Source organism: Tupaia chinensis, unplaced genomic scaffold, assembly GCF_000334495.1.
Source record: "Tupaia chinensis unplaced genomic scaffold, TupChi_1.0 Scaffold144952_1, whole genome shotgun sequence".
Classification (NCBI taxonomy): domain Eukaryota; kingdom Metazoa; phylum Chordata; class Mammalia; order Scandentia; family Tupaiidae; genus Tupaia; species Tupaia belangeri.
This window is the reverse complement of record NW_006204812.1, coordinates 3935236-3951446: the sequence shown is the minus strand read 5'-3', so window position 1 is coordinate 3951446 and position 16211 is coordinate 3935236. Positions and strand designations below refer to the sequence as shown.

The window sequence follows — 16211 nt, the reverse complement described above, 5'->3', positions numbered from 1 at the left end:
TCAATAGGGTCCCAAGAGCCGAAGAATCTTGCTTCCACAGAGGTTGGCCGAGGTCACACAAAGAGGGATTAATAGAGCCCTGTTCTCATGAAGCCACAAAGCGCCATTATTAGAAGTCGCAATGACCCTACAGGAGATGCATCATGCTTTCCAGTCACAGAGAACCCAGCAAGCTAAAGAAGATGGTTCCAGCGTCAGCTGCAAAGTCACCCTGGAGCCCAGAATCGAGGAGGAGGAGAGAGATGAGAAATGGCTCTTCAGTAAACAACTCCCTAAAGCATGGTACAGCCACACTATGTAGCCTACGTTGGTCCTTTCAGTCATGATGTTGATTATATTTATTACATTAAAATCCTTCATTCCTAGGGCTGGTCCAAAATCCTGACAGGGTGGAGAAATGGAAAAGGGATTGAGGTGTGACCACGTTCCAGTGGAGAGTGATTTCTCCCTCTGTCTCTCTGGTGAGCACACACACCCTGTGGCAATTAAACAACAACAACAAAATCCAAAAAATGGGTACTTCTTATTTTTTTAAGATTTTTTTTCCCATATGGTGCGTGTGCCTGCCGGAGACAGAGAGACAGAAACAGGAAGAGGGAAAGTGAGAAATCGCTCTCCAGCCCTCTGCAATTCCTTCTCCTCCATTCTCCTCTAGTGATTTTAGGCATACACACACATTCACCCAGCGTGATTTTTCAAGCCACCAGGCCTGGGACTCATACCACAGTTAGTCGTGTGAAAGTCCAGCACCTTAACAACCACCACAAATGCTGTCTCTGGACACATTATTTTTTGGGGGGAGAGGTTTTTGCTACAGAGAGTGTGCACTTGCCAGAAAGACAGAGATAGAAAGCAAGAAATCACCCCCCAGAGGGATGGCCACGCTGCAATCCCTTCTCCTCCATTATCCTCTCAGGATCTCGGGCATAGATGCACACACACCCGGCGTGAATTTAAGCCAGTGGGTCTGGGACTTGAAGCATGGTTGACTACAATGGAAGTACAACTAACTGCTGGTCCCTCTGGGCATATTTTTAAAGTAAAATACCATGGCTGTATTTTATGTATTTTATGGCTCAGAGACCTAAATAGACATTACTCCAAAGAAGACACACGATACAAATGGCTAATAAGCACATGAAAAGATGCTCACCATCGTTTGTCATCAGGGAGATATAAATCAAAACCACAAGACACTGCTTCACATCTTGAGGACAACTAGAACCGAAACGATGGATATTAACAAGTGTTAGTGAAGAAGTGGGAAGATAGGGACCTCGTACACTACTGGTGGGAATATAAGTGCTGCATTTGGAAAACAGTCTGGCGGTTCCTCCAAAAGTTAAACATGAAATTGTCATGTGACCTCGCAATTCTGTTCCTAGGAATTCACTCGAGAGAAATGGAAACATAGGTCTACACAAAAACATGTATGTAAGTGTTCACAGCTACAGGCTTTGTAGCGGTCAAAAGGTAGAAAAGTTGAAGAACCCAGATGTTCATCAACTGATGAGTGGATAAACAACAGTGTGGTTGGTGTATGTACAATGGAATAGAATTCAGTCAGAGAAAGGGATGACATATTGATATATGCTACAACGGGATGAACGCCCAAAGCATTATGCTAGGCGAAAGAAGTCAGAATTACCAAAAAGTCACATTTTATTTCATTCTATTTACATGAAATGTCCAGAATGGACATTATATTGAGATAGAGAGTAGATTGGTTATTACTTAGGGCTGGGGGGCACGGGAGATGGGGGTGTGAAAGCAGAGGAATGTGGAGTTTCTTTGTAAAGTGATCAAAGTGTTCGAATCGATTGCGATGGTGGTAGTGGTACAATACTATGAAAATAATAAGAACCATTGAATTGTACACTTTAAGTGGATAAATTGTATGGTAAGTGAATTATATCTCAATAAAGTCATTAAAAAATGCAGGGAAGGGGACCAGCACGTGGCATGGTGGTTAAGGTGCTGGACACTCCCATATAGCCTAACACGGTTCAAGTCCTGGATCTGGTGGCTTGCTTTCTCACTTTCCCTCTCTCTCTCTTTCTGTTTCTCTCCAGTCAAATTAAAATAAATGAATGAATAAAATAAATAAATAATTTTTTTTAAATGCGGGGATGTAAAGCATTAATGCAAGTCAAAATGTTTCAGTGAACAAGTTTCAATAGTTCAATTTTATAACAATTATAAATAAACCTGCTAAATTTTTTCTGGACAATGCCAGCATTTGGATTTTTAAAAACAAATAAATTTCTTATTGACAGCACTTAAATGGTGTTTGTAGCATTTTTATCATATAGTAGATTCCATCCATTCACTATACTTTTCTGAGTTGTCCTACATGCAAGTACATGTTTTTAACGTTGTCTGTCTTCTGTGCTGTTTCTTTAAATTTGCTACTAAAATACATTAAACTAAAAAATAATAATAATAAAAGCACGACAGGGTGGGCTGGACTTATGGCCTGGTGGTTAAGGGAGCCAGCTTCCACATGGCCAACCATGATTCAAATCCCAACTCTAGCAGTTTAAAATACACATAGGGAGTGTGTGTGTGTGTGTGTGTGTGTGTGTGTGTGTGCATACCCCAGATACCGACAGGATGAAGAAATGGAGGCAAAGGGGTTGTGGTGTAACCATGTCCCATCGGGAGGGTGCCTTTTCCCCCTCTTTTCTTCTCTTTCTCCCTGTGGTGAGCACACACAAGCCTCTGACAAAAAAAAAAGAAGAAAGAAAGAAAGAAAATGAGAGAGAGAGAGAAGAAAAGGAAGGAAGGAAGGAAGGAAGGAAGGAAGGAAGGAAGGAAGGAAGAAAGAAAGAAAGAAAGAAAGAAAGAAAGAAAGAAAGAAAGAAAGAAAGAAAGAAAGAAAGAAAGAAAGAAAGAAAGAAAGAAAGAAAGAAAGAAAAAAGAAAACATAAGAAGAAACAACTGGGAAGTTGCCCTCCTTGGTCCTCTCTGTAGACCGAATGTCAGTGGGCACCCAGGTCTACCCGGCATCACAGGAAAGAGTTCTAACTCCAGCTGTGTAACCTCCTCAGACAATCCGCATCATCTCCCTGAAGTGGAGACATGACCCTGCTGCAGGGTAAGCTTGTGGGGCTCTCAGGGGCGCCAGAGATCAGCAGGGACTGAAGGCTGTTTCCCAGGAGCTCCTCCGAGACCCTGCCGGGAAGGTGCCAGCCTTACTAAGCTAGTGCAGCCTGATGATTCCCTTCTAAGGAATTAACTGCCATTTGTCTTGTTGATGTTTAACATCTAAATAACAATCCATCAGACTATGGGTCTGAGAAACTCAGGGAAGTTTCGGAAGGCAAGAGTTGCAGTGTAGCTGCAGGGAGCCCCGGGTGGCTGTCCACACTTGAGTGATCCTTTTTTTCTTTCTTTTTTAAAATCAGTTTTTTTAAAAAAATATTTTTTTATTTGCTATTATCATCATTTATCCAATTTGATCAGAGAGAGAAAAGGAAAGTGAGGAAGCAAGCTGCCAAGTTCAGGACTCCTATGCGGGAGTCGAGCACGTTAACCACCACACCATCTGCCGGCCCTGAGCGGTTGTTTGTCTGCTTTACCCTCAGCTGCAGAATCTGGAGCTTTTTGGTCTCCCTCCTGCACCGTCCCTCTCCCAGCCTTGTTTAAGCACCCTGCTTTCAAAGATACCCTAGATCTGCCGTTCTTATTCATGAACTTGCAGAGAGTGCCGGGCACACTCATGTTAGGGACAAGGGGACTGAGGCACAGGGACAGTGGCCCAGCTCCAGTGGCCTTACCAGTTCCCCAGCGTGTGGACTCTGCCCCGTGTCACGTGTGCTCCCTGACTTAATCCCAACAGAGGCAGATGTTATCTTCTCGTTTACAGCTGGGAACAGGGAGCCTTGCTCAAGGTCCCTCAGAGCGTAAGCAAGCTGGGACTCCTGCCCAGTCTGTCTGACACCGAAGGCCGTATTCTTTCTCTTGGACGGTTCCAGTGCCTCCATGTCTGAAACCAAACAGGTCAAAGAGGAGAGGAGATGCACTTCCACCTCCACCCCCGTCTGCTGATCTGGCTTTGCAAGGTACCTGCGCCTCACTGGGCCAGGTGTCACCCTCACCCCCTCAGCCCCACTCACTTCTCTCCCTCGTTGCTGGACTTGCTGCGGCCCTGGGTCCCTTGTCTGCCCCTCTCTAAACTTGGGCGGAGAGCTTCCATTTAAAGTCCCCTGGGACAACAGGGGAAAGAATTATGGATGTTCCCAGTTCTCAGTCTTGAGTCTCACTCTCAGGGTGCCTTTTGTTGCCAAGAAAGATGAAACAGATGTCTTGGCAGTAGCCTCAAATGTTCCTGCCAAACCAGGGGAGAACTTGTCTTCGGTTTGGAGACAGCCAGGAAAGACGAGCCCCAGCCATGTTATTCACAGGAAACGCACAAACACACGCGGGCTTCTTAAACCTGGGAGGCCTGCAGCTCCCAGCAGCCCCTCTTCACCAGGATTGCAACATCGAAGGCGAAGGTGGAAGCGCATTGATTGCTGACCCGCCCCCCACTTGCTTTTCTCCTTCTGTCCTCTATGACACCTCCCCCTCGTCCCCGGCCAACCCCTGCACCACGTAGTCAATGACTCCATGGCCTCTGGCTGGCAGGCAAGGCCACCTTCCTTCTTGGGCTTGGTCCCAACGTGCTCTTGGTGCGTATTTCTTTTTTCAGTGGTGGTTAAATACACGTAACATATAATCTACCATGGAACCATTTTGAAGTGTGCACTTCAGTGGTATTTAGCACCTTCACTGTTTTGTACAATCATCCCCACTATCTACTTCCACGGCATTTTATCATCCCAAGTGGAAAGCCTGAACCCATCAAGCAGTCACTTCCTGTTTCAGCCACTCCCCAGCCCTGGCAGCTGCTAATCCACTTTCTGTTTTTATGGATTTGCCTATTCTGGATATTCCGTATAAATGAAATTGCATAATATGTGACCTTTCCTGTCTGGTTTTCACTCTACTAGATGTTTTCAAGGGTCATCCACATCGTAGCATGTGTCAGTGTTGATACTACATGGCTATATTTAATCTATGTTATGACTGAATATGTTCCTTTGTATGACTATACCACATTTTGTTTATTTATTCTACAGTTGATGGATGTTTGGGTCATTTCCACCTCTTAGCTATTGTGAATAAGTGTGAATATAAACATTTTTATACAAGTTTTGACACATCCATCATCAATTCTTTTGTATATATACCTAGGAGTGGAGTTGCTGAGTCATGTGGTAATTCTGTTTAATTTTCTGAGGAACCACCAAGCCATATTCCACAGTGCCTATAGCATTTTACATGTTCATCGACAGTAAATGAGGGTTGCCATTTCTCTACATCCTCACTTCATCGACAGTAAATGAGGGTTGCCATTTCTTTATATCCTCACCATTTGTTACTTTACTTCAAAAAAAAAAATCTAACCTTCCTGGTAGTTACAAATGGAATCTCATTGTGCTTTTGATTTGTGTTTTCCTAACGGCTAATGGAACTCGTTGACAATATTTTCATGTATTTTTTTGGCCCTTGGTGATACAGTTTCTTTGGAGAAATGCCTACTTAAGTCTTGTATCCATATTTTAATTGAGTTGTTTTATTGTTAAGACATAGAATTCTTTATATAGTCTGGATACCAGATCCTTATAAGGTATATAGTTTGCAAATATTTTCTCCCCTTTTCTGAGTTGTCTTTTGCTCACTTGATGGTGTCCTTTGAAGTACAAAAGTTTTAATATTTTAATACAGTTCAATTTTTCTCTTTTATTCTACCTTTGTTTTTCCTTTTTTTCCTCTATCTTGTTTGTGATTTTGATGCCATATTTAAGACTCCATTGCCAAGGAGTCCAGCAGGTGGTATAGTGGTTAATGGGCTAGACTCCCACTTGGCCAACCATGGCTAAAGTACCAGACCTGATGGCTTCAAAATCACACTAGGCACATGTGTGTGTGTGCCCAAAATCCCAGGAGGAGAATGGAGGAGAAGGGATTGTGGTGTGGTCACCTCCCCCCCTCACCCCCAAGGGATGACTTCTCACTTCCTCTCTCTCTCTGGCAAGTGTATATGCCCTAGGGCAAAAGCCAAAAATGAAAAAAAAAAAAAAAAAAAAAAAAAAAACAAAGGAAATTCATTGTCAAATCCAAGATCATGAAGATTAACCCTACATTTTGTTTCTAAGAGTTTTATGGTATTAACTCTTATATTAGGCCTTTGATGCACTTTGGTTTTTTCCTTTTCTTTTTGTATATGATATGAGGCAGGGTCCAATTCCATTATTTTACATATGAATATGTCCTTCAGCACCACTGCTGAAGAGACTCCTCTGTCTGCATTGCATGATCTTGGCATACATGTAAAAAATAAAATGCCAAGGGTATATGAGTTTATATCTGGGCTTTCTATTCTAATCCATTGATCTATATGTCTATCCTTGTGCCAGTACCACACTGTTTTGGTTACTGTAACTCTGTAATGATTTTTGATATTAGAAAGTGTGAGTCCTCCAACGTAATTCTTTGTTTACTTCAGGATTGTCTAGTATTCAGGGTCTCTTATGATTTCATATGAGTTTTAAGATTAACTTTTCCATTTTTATAAAGAAGGTCATTAGAATATTGATAGGGATGACATTGAATCTGTACAGCAATGTGAGGATCATTGGGTCCTTAGCAATATTAAGCCTTCTAATCCATGAACATGGGATGTCTTTGCACTACCTTAGGATTTCTTTAATTTCTTTCAGCAATGTTTTATAGTTTTCTGTGTACAAGTCTTTCATTTCCATGGTTAAATTAATTTCTAAATATTTTATTGTCTTTCTGCTACTATAAATGGATACGTTTAGTTTTCTTTTCATATTGTTTATAGAAATGCAACTAAGTTTTCTATGTTAATATTGTATCCTTCAACTTTGTTGAATTCATGTATTAGTTATAATCATTTTTCATGTGTCTTTAGCATTGTCTACATGTAATATTATATTATCTGCAAATAGAGATATGAGAATATTTACTGTTCCTTTTACTGTCTGGATGTTGTTTATTTCTTTTTCTTAATTACTTAGGCTAGCACTCCTAGTACAATATGAATAGAAGTAGTGGGAGAGCTTCCATTTAAAGTCCCCTGGGACAACAGGGGAAAGAATTATGGATGTTCCCAGTTCTCAGTCTTGAGTCTCACTCTCAGGGTGCCTTTTGTTGCCAAGAAAGATGAAACAGATGTCTTGGCAGTAGCCTCAAATGTTCCTGCCAAACCAGGGGAGAACTTGTCTTCGGTTTGGAGACAGCCAGGAAAGACGAGCCCCAGCCATGTTATTCACAGGAAACGCACAAACACACGCGGGCTTCTTAAACCTGGGAGGCCTGCAGCTCCCAGCAGCCCCTCTTCACCAGGATTGCAACATCGAAGGCGAAGGTGGAAGCGCATTGATTGCTGACCCGCCCCCCACTTGCTTTTCTCCTTCTGTCCTCTATGACACCTCCCCCTCGTCCCCGGCCAACCCCTGCACCACGTAGTCAATGACTCCATGGCCTCTGGCTGGCAGGCAAGGCCACCTTCCTTCTTGGGCTTGGTCCCAACGTGCTCTTGGTGCGTATTTCTTTTTTCAGTGGTGGTTAAATACACGTAACATATAATCTACCATGGAACCATTTTGAAGTGTGCACTTCAGTGGTATTTAGCACCTTCACTGTTTTGTACAATCATCCCCACTATCTACTTCCACGGCATTTTATCATCCCAAGTGGAAAGCCTGAACCCATCAAGCAGTCACTTCCTGTTTCAGCCACTCCCCAGCCCTGGCAGCTGCTAATCCACTTTCTGTTTTTATGGATTTGCCTATTCTGGATATTCCGTATAAATGAAATTGCATAATATGTGACCTTTCCTGTCTGGTTTTCACTCTACTAGATGTTTTCAAGGGTCATCCACATCGTAGCATGTGTCAGTGTTGATACTACATGGCTATATTTAATCTATGTTATGACTGAATATGTTCCTTTGTATGACTATACCACATTTTGTTTATTTATTCTACAGTTGATGGATGTTTGGGTCATTTCCACCTCTTAGCTATTGTGAATAAGTGTGAATATAAACATTTTTATACAAGTTTTGACACATCCATCATCAATTCTTTTGTATATATACCTAGGAGTGGAGTTGCTGAGTCATGTGGTAATTCTGTTTAATTTTCTGAGGAACCACCAAGCCATATTCCACAGTGCCTATAGCATTTTACATGTTCATCGACAGTAAATGAGGGTTGCCATTTCTCTACATCCTCACCATTAGTTACTTTACTTAAAAAAAAAAAAAATCTAACCTTCCTGGTAGTTACAAATGGAATCTCATTGTGCTTTTGATTTGTGTTTTCCTAACGGCTAATGGAACTCGTTGACAATATTTTCATGTATTTTTTTGGCCCTTGGTGATACAGTTTCTTTGGAGAAATGCCTACTTAAGTCTTGTATCCATATTTTAATTGAGTTGTTTTATTGTTAAGACATAGAATTCTTTATATAGTCTGGATACCAGATCCTTATAAGGTATATAGTTTGCAAATATTTTCTCCCCTTTTCTGAGTTGTCTTTTGCTCACTTGATGGTGTCCTTTGAAGTACAAAAGTTTTAATATTTTAATACAGTTCAATTTTTCTCTTTTATTCTACCTTTGTTTTTCCTTTTTTTCCTCTATCTTGTTTGTGATTTTGATGCCATATTTAAGACTCCATTGCCAAGGAGTCCAGCAGGTGGCATAGTGGTTAATGGGCTAGACTCCCACTTGGCCAACCATGGCTAAAGTACCAGACCTGATGGCTTCAAAATCACACTAGGCACATGTGTGTGTGTGCCCAAAATCCCAGGAGGAGAATGGAGGAGAAGGGATTGTGGTGTGGTCACCTCCCTCCCTCACCCCCAAGGGATGACTTCTCACTTCCTCTCTCTCTCTGGCAAGTGTATATGCCTAGGGAAAAAGCCAAAAATGAAAAAAACAAAAAACAAAAAAACAAAAAAAACAAAGGAAATTCATTGTCAAATCCAAGATCATGAAGATTAACCCTACATTTTGTTTCTAAGAGTTTTATGGTATTAACTCTTATATTAGGCCTTTGATGCACTTTGGTTTTTTCCTTTTCTTTTTGTATATGATATGAGGCAGGGTCCAATTCCATTATTTTACATATGAATATGTCCTTCAGCACCACTGCTGAAGAGACTCCTCTGTCTGCATTGCATGATCTTGGCATACATGTAAAAAATAAAATGCCAAGGGTATATGAGTTTATATCTGGGCTCTCTATTCTAATCCATTGATCTATATGTCTATCCTTGTGCCAGTACCACACTGTTTTGGTTACTGTAACTCTGTAATGATTTTTGATATTAGAAAGTGTGAGTCCTCCAACGTAATTCTTTGTTTACTTCAGGATTGTCTAGTATTCAGGGTCTCTTATGATTTCATATGAGTTTTAAGATTAACTTTTCCATTTTTATAAAGAAGGTCATTAGAATATTGATAGGGATGACATTGAATCTGTACAGCAATGTGAGGATCATTGGGTCCTTAGCAATATTAAGCCTTCTAATCCATGAACATGGGATGTCTTTGCACTACCTTAGGATTTCTTTAATTTCTTTCAGCAATGTTTTATAGTTTTCTGTGTACAAGTCTTTCATTTCCATGGTTAAATTAATTTCTAAATATTTTATTGTCTTTCTGCTACTATAAATGGATACGTTTAGTTTTCTTTTCATATTGTTTATAGAAATGCAACTAAGTTTTCTATGTTAATATTGTATCCTTCAACTTTGTTGAATTCATGTATTAGTTATAATCATTTTTCATGTATCTTTAGCATTGTCTACATGTAATATTATATTATCTGCAAATAGAGATATGAGAATATTTACTGTTCCTTTTACTGTCTGGATGTTGTTTATTTCTTTTTCTTAATTACTTAGGCTAGCACTCCTAGTACAACATGAATAGAAGTAGTGGAAGCAGAAATTTTATCTTGTTCAAGATCTGAGGGGAAAGCATTCATCCTTTCTTTTTAAAAATAATTTAATTAAATTAATTTATTCATTTGGTTTCTCCATAGGGCATGTGTGCCTGCTGGAGAAAGACAGAGAGAGGGAAAGTGAGAAATCACTCCTCAGGATGGTCACACTGCAATCCCTTCTCCGCCTGAGATTTGGGGCATGTATGCACGTGCATACAGCACAAATTTCAAGCCACCTGGTCCAGTCAATCATGTGGGAGTCCAGCCACCTTAACCACCACACCACCTGCTGGCTCCAGTATTTGGCTTTTCACCAAGCGCTGTCTTGAACTCTCACTGCCTAATTCCCCCCATCATCAGTGTGTCCAGCTCCCTGCCCTTGCTTACTCTACCTCCCTGAGGGAAACCACTCTCCAGCTTTTGCCACAACCACATCCTCTAGTTCCCACCTCTCCCCTCCACTCCCCAGTTAAGTACCCATCCTTCAAACTAAGAGTTTTTGTTTGTGTTTTTTATTGAGAAATTCGTGTGCCTCACTCACGTGGCCACGACTAGCCAGTCATCGGCATCTCTTCCTGGCCTCTCCCTACAGCCCTGAGTACAAGGAGGACAGAGGTGCACCTCGCACATGCTGAGATCCTGGAAAAGCTCCTATGTTTTGGACCTATGAGGTCAAGCTTGCTGAGAAAAGTTATGTCGGAGTCTGCCTGACTAAATAAAGAAACAAACCTTCTTGTTGTCTTTGGTGAGTATATATAGTTTCAAACTTATTCATTATGTTTCTCAGAAGTCTATATCTTTATTTACTCTGGGTTCACTTGACCTAGCATTTCTGAGCGAGGCATGTGTTCTGCTCTATTCTAGGAGGGGAGAGAAGAGGGAAGGCAGAACTGTGTTGCTCCGTGGATTTGCCCAGTTGTACCTCACCCACCTCTAAAAGGCCTTGAACCAGACTAATATTTTCTCCCCATTTACCTGTCCAGGACAACAGGGAACCTACGTGAAGAAAAAGAAAAATAGAAATCACACAGAGGAGCAGAAACGCTTTCAAGCAGCCAAGGCCCATCAGTACCCAGAACTTTCAGACTGTCTGGGGATTTCGACCCTTTATTTCTTGAGGTGTGGTCTTCCCTTCCTCGAGTGCCCCCTGCTTCTTCCTTCTGCTTTGTGCATCTGCTCAACAAGAAATCCCCATCGCCATCAGCCAGATGTTTGCTGAGCCTCTTTTGGAGCCCAGGTCACCCTGGAGGCTGTGGGGATATTTCTAAAAGCATTATGTGGTCTGGGGGAGCTGACATCTTGGAGTGGCAGTTATCTTCGGGGTTGAGGGGCCTCCGCAGGCCCCTTGCAGTCAGTCTGTCCCAGCCCTGCCCAGCCCTAGCACCTGGCACTTACTGATCCACTTTCTTTCTTCCTCTTATTTTGTTTATTTTTAAGTTTATTTATTTATTTAGAGACAGGTACCCTGGCCACGCTCCAATCCTGGCTGGCTCCGAGCCAGCAAGGGCCATGTCTGCTGCTTCCTCCCAGTGGCTTCCTGCCCCCTGCCCCACCATGGCTGGGCCGGGATCCACTTTTTGTCACTCAGTTTTGCCTTTTCTAGCCCATTTCTCACAAATGGGCTCACACAGCACAGAGTCTGAGGTCTGGCTTCTCTCACTTAGCATGTTTCTGAGCCGCCACGCTGTATCTGTTAGAAGGCTTCTCCCTTTCCTTGCTGAGCAGTAGTGCCCTGCAGGGTGCACCCGGTTACCCACTGGCCAGCTGAGGGACATTTGGGCGATCTCCTTTGGGAGGGTGTGGGGCCTGGTGTGAAGATTCCTGTAGGAGTCTCTGTGTGTGGCTTTGGCTCTTTTTGAAAAAAGGGGGTGAACAAGAAGTTGAAGAGGAACTTGGAGGAACCCCAAGGGCAAAGAGTCCCCCACGTCCTCCTCACAGTCCAGTGTGACCACAGACTGCCAGAAGCCTCTCTCCACATGCTCTTCCCTCCCTCTGCCCCACCCAGCCCTTTGCTCTGAACAAAAGGTCGGGCCAGGGGAGCGCAGTGGTATGTTTATTTCCTCATCTCCATGGTGCTAGGGAAGCTGCACTGGGTCAGAAGCTCCCTGCTGCCCCAGCCCTGCTGGCGTTCCTAGTGATCCTGCCCAGGGTCACTCCTTCCAGCACATTCTATCTACCTTCCCTTCTGTAGCCCTCCATGGTCCATGCGGATCTAGCCCCCTGGTCACATTTCAGAGCCCCAGGCCCCTCAGTGCCGGTCCTTGCGGACCTCAGTGGTCTTGCCTGGCCGTCTCATGATCCCCACCCCAGGGAGGCGGCGGAAGGAGGGCCTGTTACCTCACCCTGCAGACGGGAGGCAGGGGCTCGGGGAAGCAGAGTGACTTGCATGGGATGACACGCCTCTCCCTTTCCTACAGCTGCCCCCCACACAGCAAGCCCCCAAATGTCTGGCCCTCACTCTTAGGTGAAGAATGGGAACACTTCGATTCTAGAATTCCTTATAGCACAAGGGACAACTAAGTAACAACAGAATTAAATATTCACAGACCATGAGTCTGACACACCTGGCGTTGGTCAAAGAACTTGACGACTATTAACCCATTTTAACCTTCTACATAACTACCCTACTGGGCCAGGCACAGTCATTATCCCCATTTTACGGGTGAGGACACTGAGGCCCAGAGAGGGTAAGTAACTGGGCCCGGGTCACACAACCAGGAGCCTGGAAACCAGCAGTGAGCTACCACACTCTGCCACACATGGAGTTGTTTCTTTTTCTAGTCATTGAATTTCCGAACCAGTTTTATTGCGGTGTAATTTACATACCATAAAAACCACCCGTTTTAATTGCATAATGAAATAATTTTAGTAAATTTGTAGAATTGCACAAACATTGTATCAAGCCAATTTTAGAACATTTCCATCAGCCCAAGGAAGATCTTCCGTGCCCGTCTGTTGTCACTGTTGGTTCTGACCCCAGCCTGAGGCAACCATTCATCTGCTTTCTGTCTCTGTAGATTAGCCCTGGAAATTTCTTATAAATAGACTCATAAATATGTGGTCCTCTGTATCTGGCTTCTTTCACTCAGCATAATGTCTCTGTGGATGAGCCAGCCAGATGGTAGCATGAGTCAGTCCTTTATTCCTTTTTATGGCTAAATAATATTCTGTTGTGTGGATACATTACACTCAGGGTTTTTGGGCTTTTTTCTCTCTCTCTCTTTTTTGGAAAGGTTTTTGCTACAGGGCGCGTGCACTCACCAGAAAGACAGAGAGACAGAGACAGAAAGCAAGAAATCACCTCCCGGGGGAATGGCCACACCACAATCGCTTTTCTTCCATTCTCTTCTCAGGATCTTAGGCACAGGTGCACGCGTGCCTGGCCTGAGTTTAAGCCACCGGATCCGGGACTCGAATCATGGTCGATTACATGGGAGTCCAGCGACATAGCCATTACACTAACTGCTGGTCCCTCTCTCCTCAGCCATGTGGGAGTCCAGGATCTCAATCACCACGCACTTAGGTTTTCTCATTCAACAGCTGGCAGATTAATATTTCCACATTTTTGGTTGTAATAAATAAAACTGCAGGCCTGCCCTATAGCCTAGCAGTTAAAGAAGTCAGATCGCTTATGGCCAGCCGTGATTTGAATTCTAGCCTTGGAGGCTTGAAAAGCATGCTGGGTGCATGTGTATGCATGCCCCAAAGCCCAACGGGACGGAGAGATGAAAGAGGAAGAATTGTAGCATGACCATACCTCCACGGGGAACGCCTTCTTCCTCTGTCTCTCTCTCTCTCTGGCAATGAAAATAAATCAATAAACATTTACATATAAGCTTTTATCCAGATAGCGTGTATTCCTTCTCTCTCTGTGGGTGTACACCTAGGAGTGGAATTGCTGGGTCATATGATAAATTTATGCTCAATTTTTTTTTTTCTTCTAAACGCTACACCATTTTCCATTTCCCTGCTCATGGATTTTACAGTCTAGGAGGCCTGGGTTCGAATCCCAGGGTCACCCATACAACCAGACCCAGTGTAGCGTCCCTGAACTAGCTTGAGTGGTATAATGTGGGGCACCACATCCAGCTCAGCCTCTCCCTGCTTCTGATGGCCTGACAAACTGGGGACAAGATAGCAGCCGCTCTGCTTCCTGATCTAAAACACATTGCCCTTGGGGACCTGGGGTACTTGTTAGGGAAGTTAGCAGCGAATATTAAACTGAAAGGCTAAACAGAAACACAGGCGGAGAAGGCAAGCACTGTCTCTCCGAAAGAAGAAAGCTGGCTTGTAAAAGCAGAGGCAAAGGGAGCTGGCCTGCAGATCTCGGGGGGCTGGGAGCCGCAGGTTCCAGCCACCACCGGCTTCCAGTCCCTATGAGATGAGGGGAGAGGGCACAGGGAGGCCCGGGGACCAGCTGCCAGGAAAGCTGTCAGGCCCGGACTGGGTCAGGGCAGGTGCAGGTGCCACCTCTGGAGTGGGCCTTCCTCAGAGCTGTGCTGCCTTTTAGGAAGAGAAGAAGGAACGCGGCCGCCCCACCATCAGCCAGGACAACTCTGAAAGTCATGGTGCTCTTGAGTCACTTTGCTGTTTACAGAGGCGCAACTTCTTTTTATTTTGGAGAGGTTTTTGCTATAGGGCACGTGTGCTCGCAACAAAGACAGAGAGAGACAGAGAGACAGAGAGGCAGAAAGTGAGAAATCACGCTGCCCCCTCAGGGGGGATGGCCACGCCGCAATCCCTTCTCCTCCATTCTCCTCTCAGGATCTTGGGCACGCACACACACGTGCCCGGCATGAGTTTAAGTCACCGGGTCCGGGACTCAAACTACGGTCAGCTATATGGGAGTTCAGCAACATAGCCATTACGCTAACTGCTGGTCCCCGGAGATGCAACTTCTGAGAGAGATCTTGGCATTTACAGCAGCTGCTGTGATCCCTGCAGTCACACGCCACCCTTCCCCGTGCCCCCTCCCCGTCACTCTCTCCTTAGAGGGCTGTGAAAATGACAGGTCGGTGCTGAGACACAGAGCTCGCAGGGGCGGCTCTGGCACCAGGTTGAGTAGTCTCCCCCACATTCATGTCCACTTAGAATCCACGAACATGGTCTTATTTGGAAAGAGCGTCTTTGCAGATGTAATGCAGGCAAAACCAAGTCACACTGGACGAGGGTGGAGCATGATCCAGTGATGGGTTGTAAGCGGGAAATTTGGACGAAGACACAGGGAGGGCCACTGTGGGGGAGCAGGGACACCCAGGAGAGAGGCCACATAAAGACGAAGACTAGGGACCAGCAGATGGCATAATGGTTACATTGCTGGACTCCCAAGTAGTCAATTGCGGTTCAAGTCCCACACCCGATGGCTTAAAACTCACGCTGGGCATGTGTGCAGGCATGCCCAAAATCTCAAAAGGGGAAGGGATTGCCTTCCCCCCTGGGGAGTGATCTCTCACTTTCTGTCTCTCTGTCTTTCTAGTGAGGGAATGCATCCTACAGCAAAAATCTTTAAAAATGAAAAAGACAAAGGCAGAGACCACAGAGATGCAGCCTCAAGTCCAGGAGTTCCAAGGGTACCAGTAACTGCCAGAAACCAGGAGGAACAAGGATGCTGCCCCGGGGGCTTCGGAGGGTGCGTGGCCCTGACGACACCTCAATTTTAGGCGCATGTCCTCCAGAACTGTGAGAGAGGGGCTTCTGTTGTTACAAGCACCCGGTTTGTGGTGCTTTGTTATGGAAGCCCTGGGAAACTGGGGCAGTGACCAGAGGCCGGGCGTAGGCCACAAGCCGCAGGCTGTGTGTGCTGCAGGGTGACGGAGGGGAGGACCACAGGGCAGAGGGCTGCGTGGAGGAGGCATCTCTTCTAGCTGTGTCTAATGTTTGGGCAGGAGGCCCAGAGAACAGAACTGAACTGGGGGCTCAATGGCTCCTGGTGGGACAGGCTTCTGTGGTTCAAGTTTTTCCACCACTGCCTCCTCTGGCTTCCCTGGAACAAGTACCGCACATAGTAGGTGTCCATTAACTGCTTAGTGTCCTTGGGTGAGCTCAGAGGACGGTCGGCCAGCGGGGCTGGAGGGAGCTAACTGGCTTTCCTAACAAAGCGCTTCGGAGGCGGCTGTGCTGACTTGGCAGAGAAGCGGGGCCCCTGGGAGTTGTCAGCAGAGCTCGTGCTGAGGCGGCCATGTG

General features: G+C 44.7%; 1 long non-coding RNA gene across 1 annotated transcript; it reads left to right on the top strand.

The window, feature by feature from the left end:
* Positions 1 to 3809: 3809 nt before the first annotated feature.
* Positions 3810 to 13283, top strand: LOC106733786 (uncharacterized). The gene is made up of 3 exons (XR_001369681.2): positions 3810 to 4064; positions 10621 to 10773; positions 10893 to 13283. It is a non-coding gene; the product is annotated as an uncharacterized LOC106733786 (long non-coding RNA).
* The last annotated feature ends 2928 nt before the right edge of the window (positions 13284 to 16211 follow it).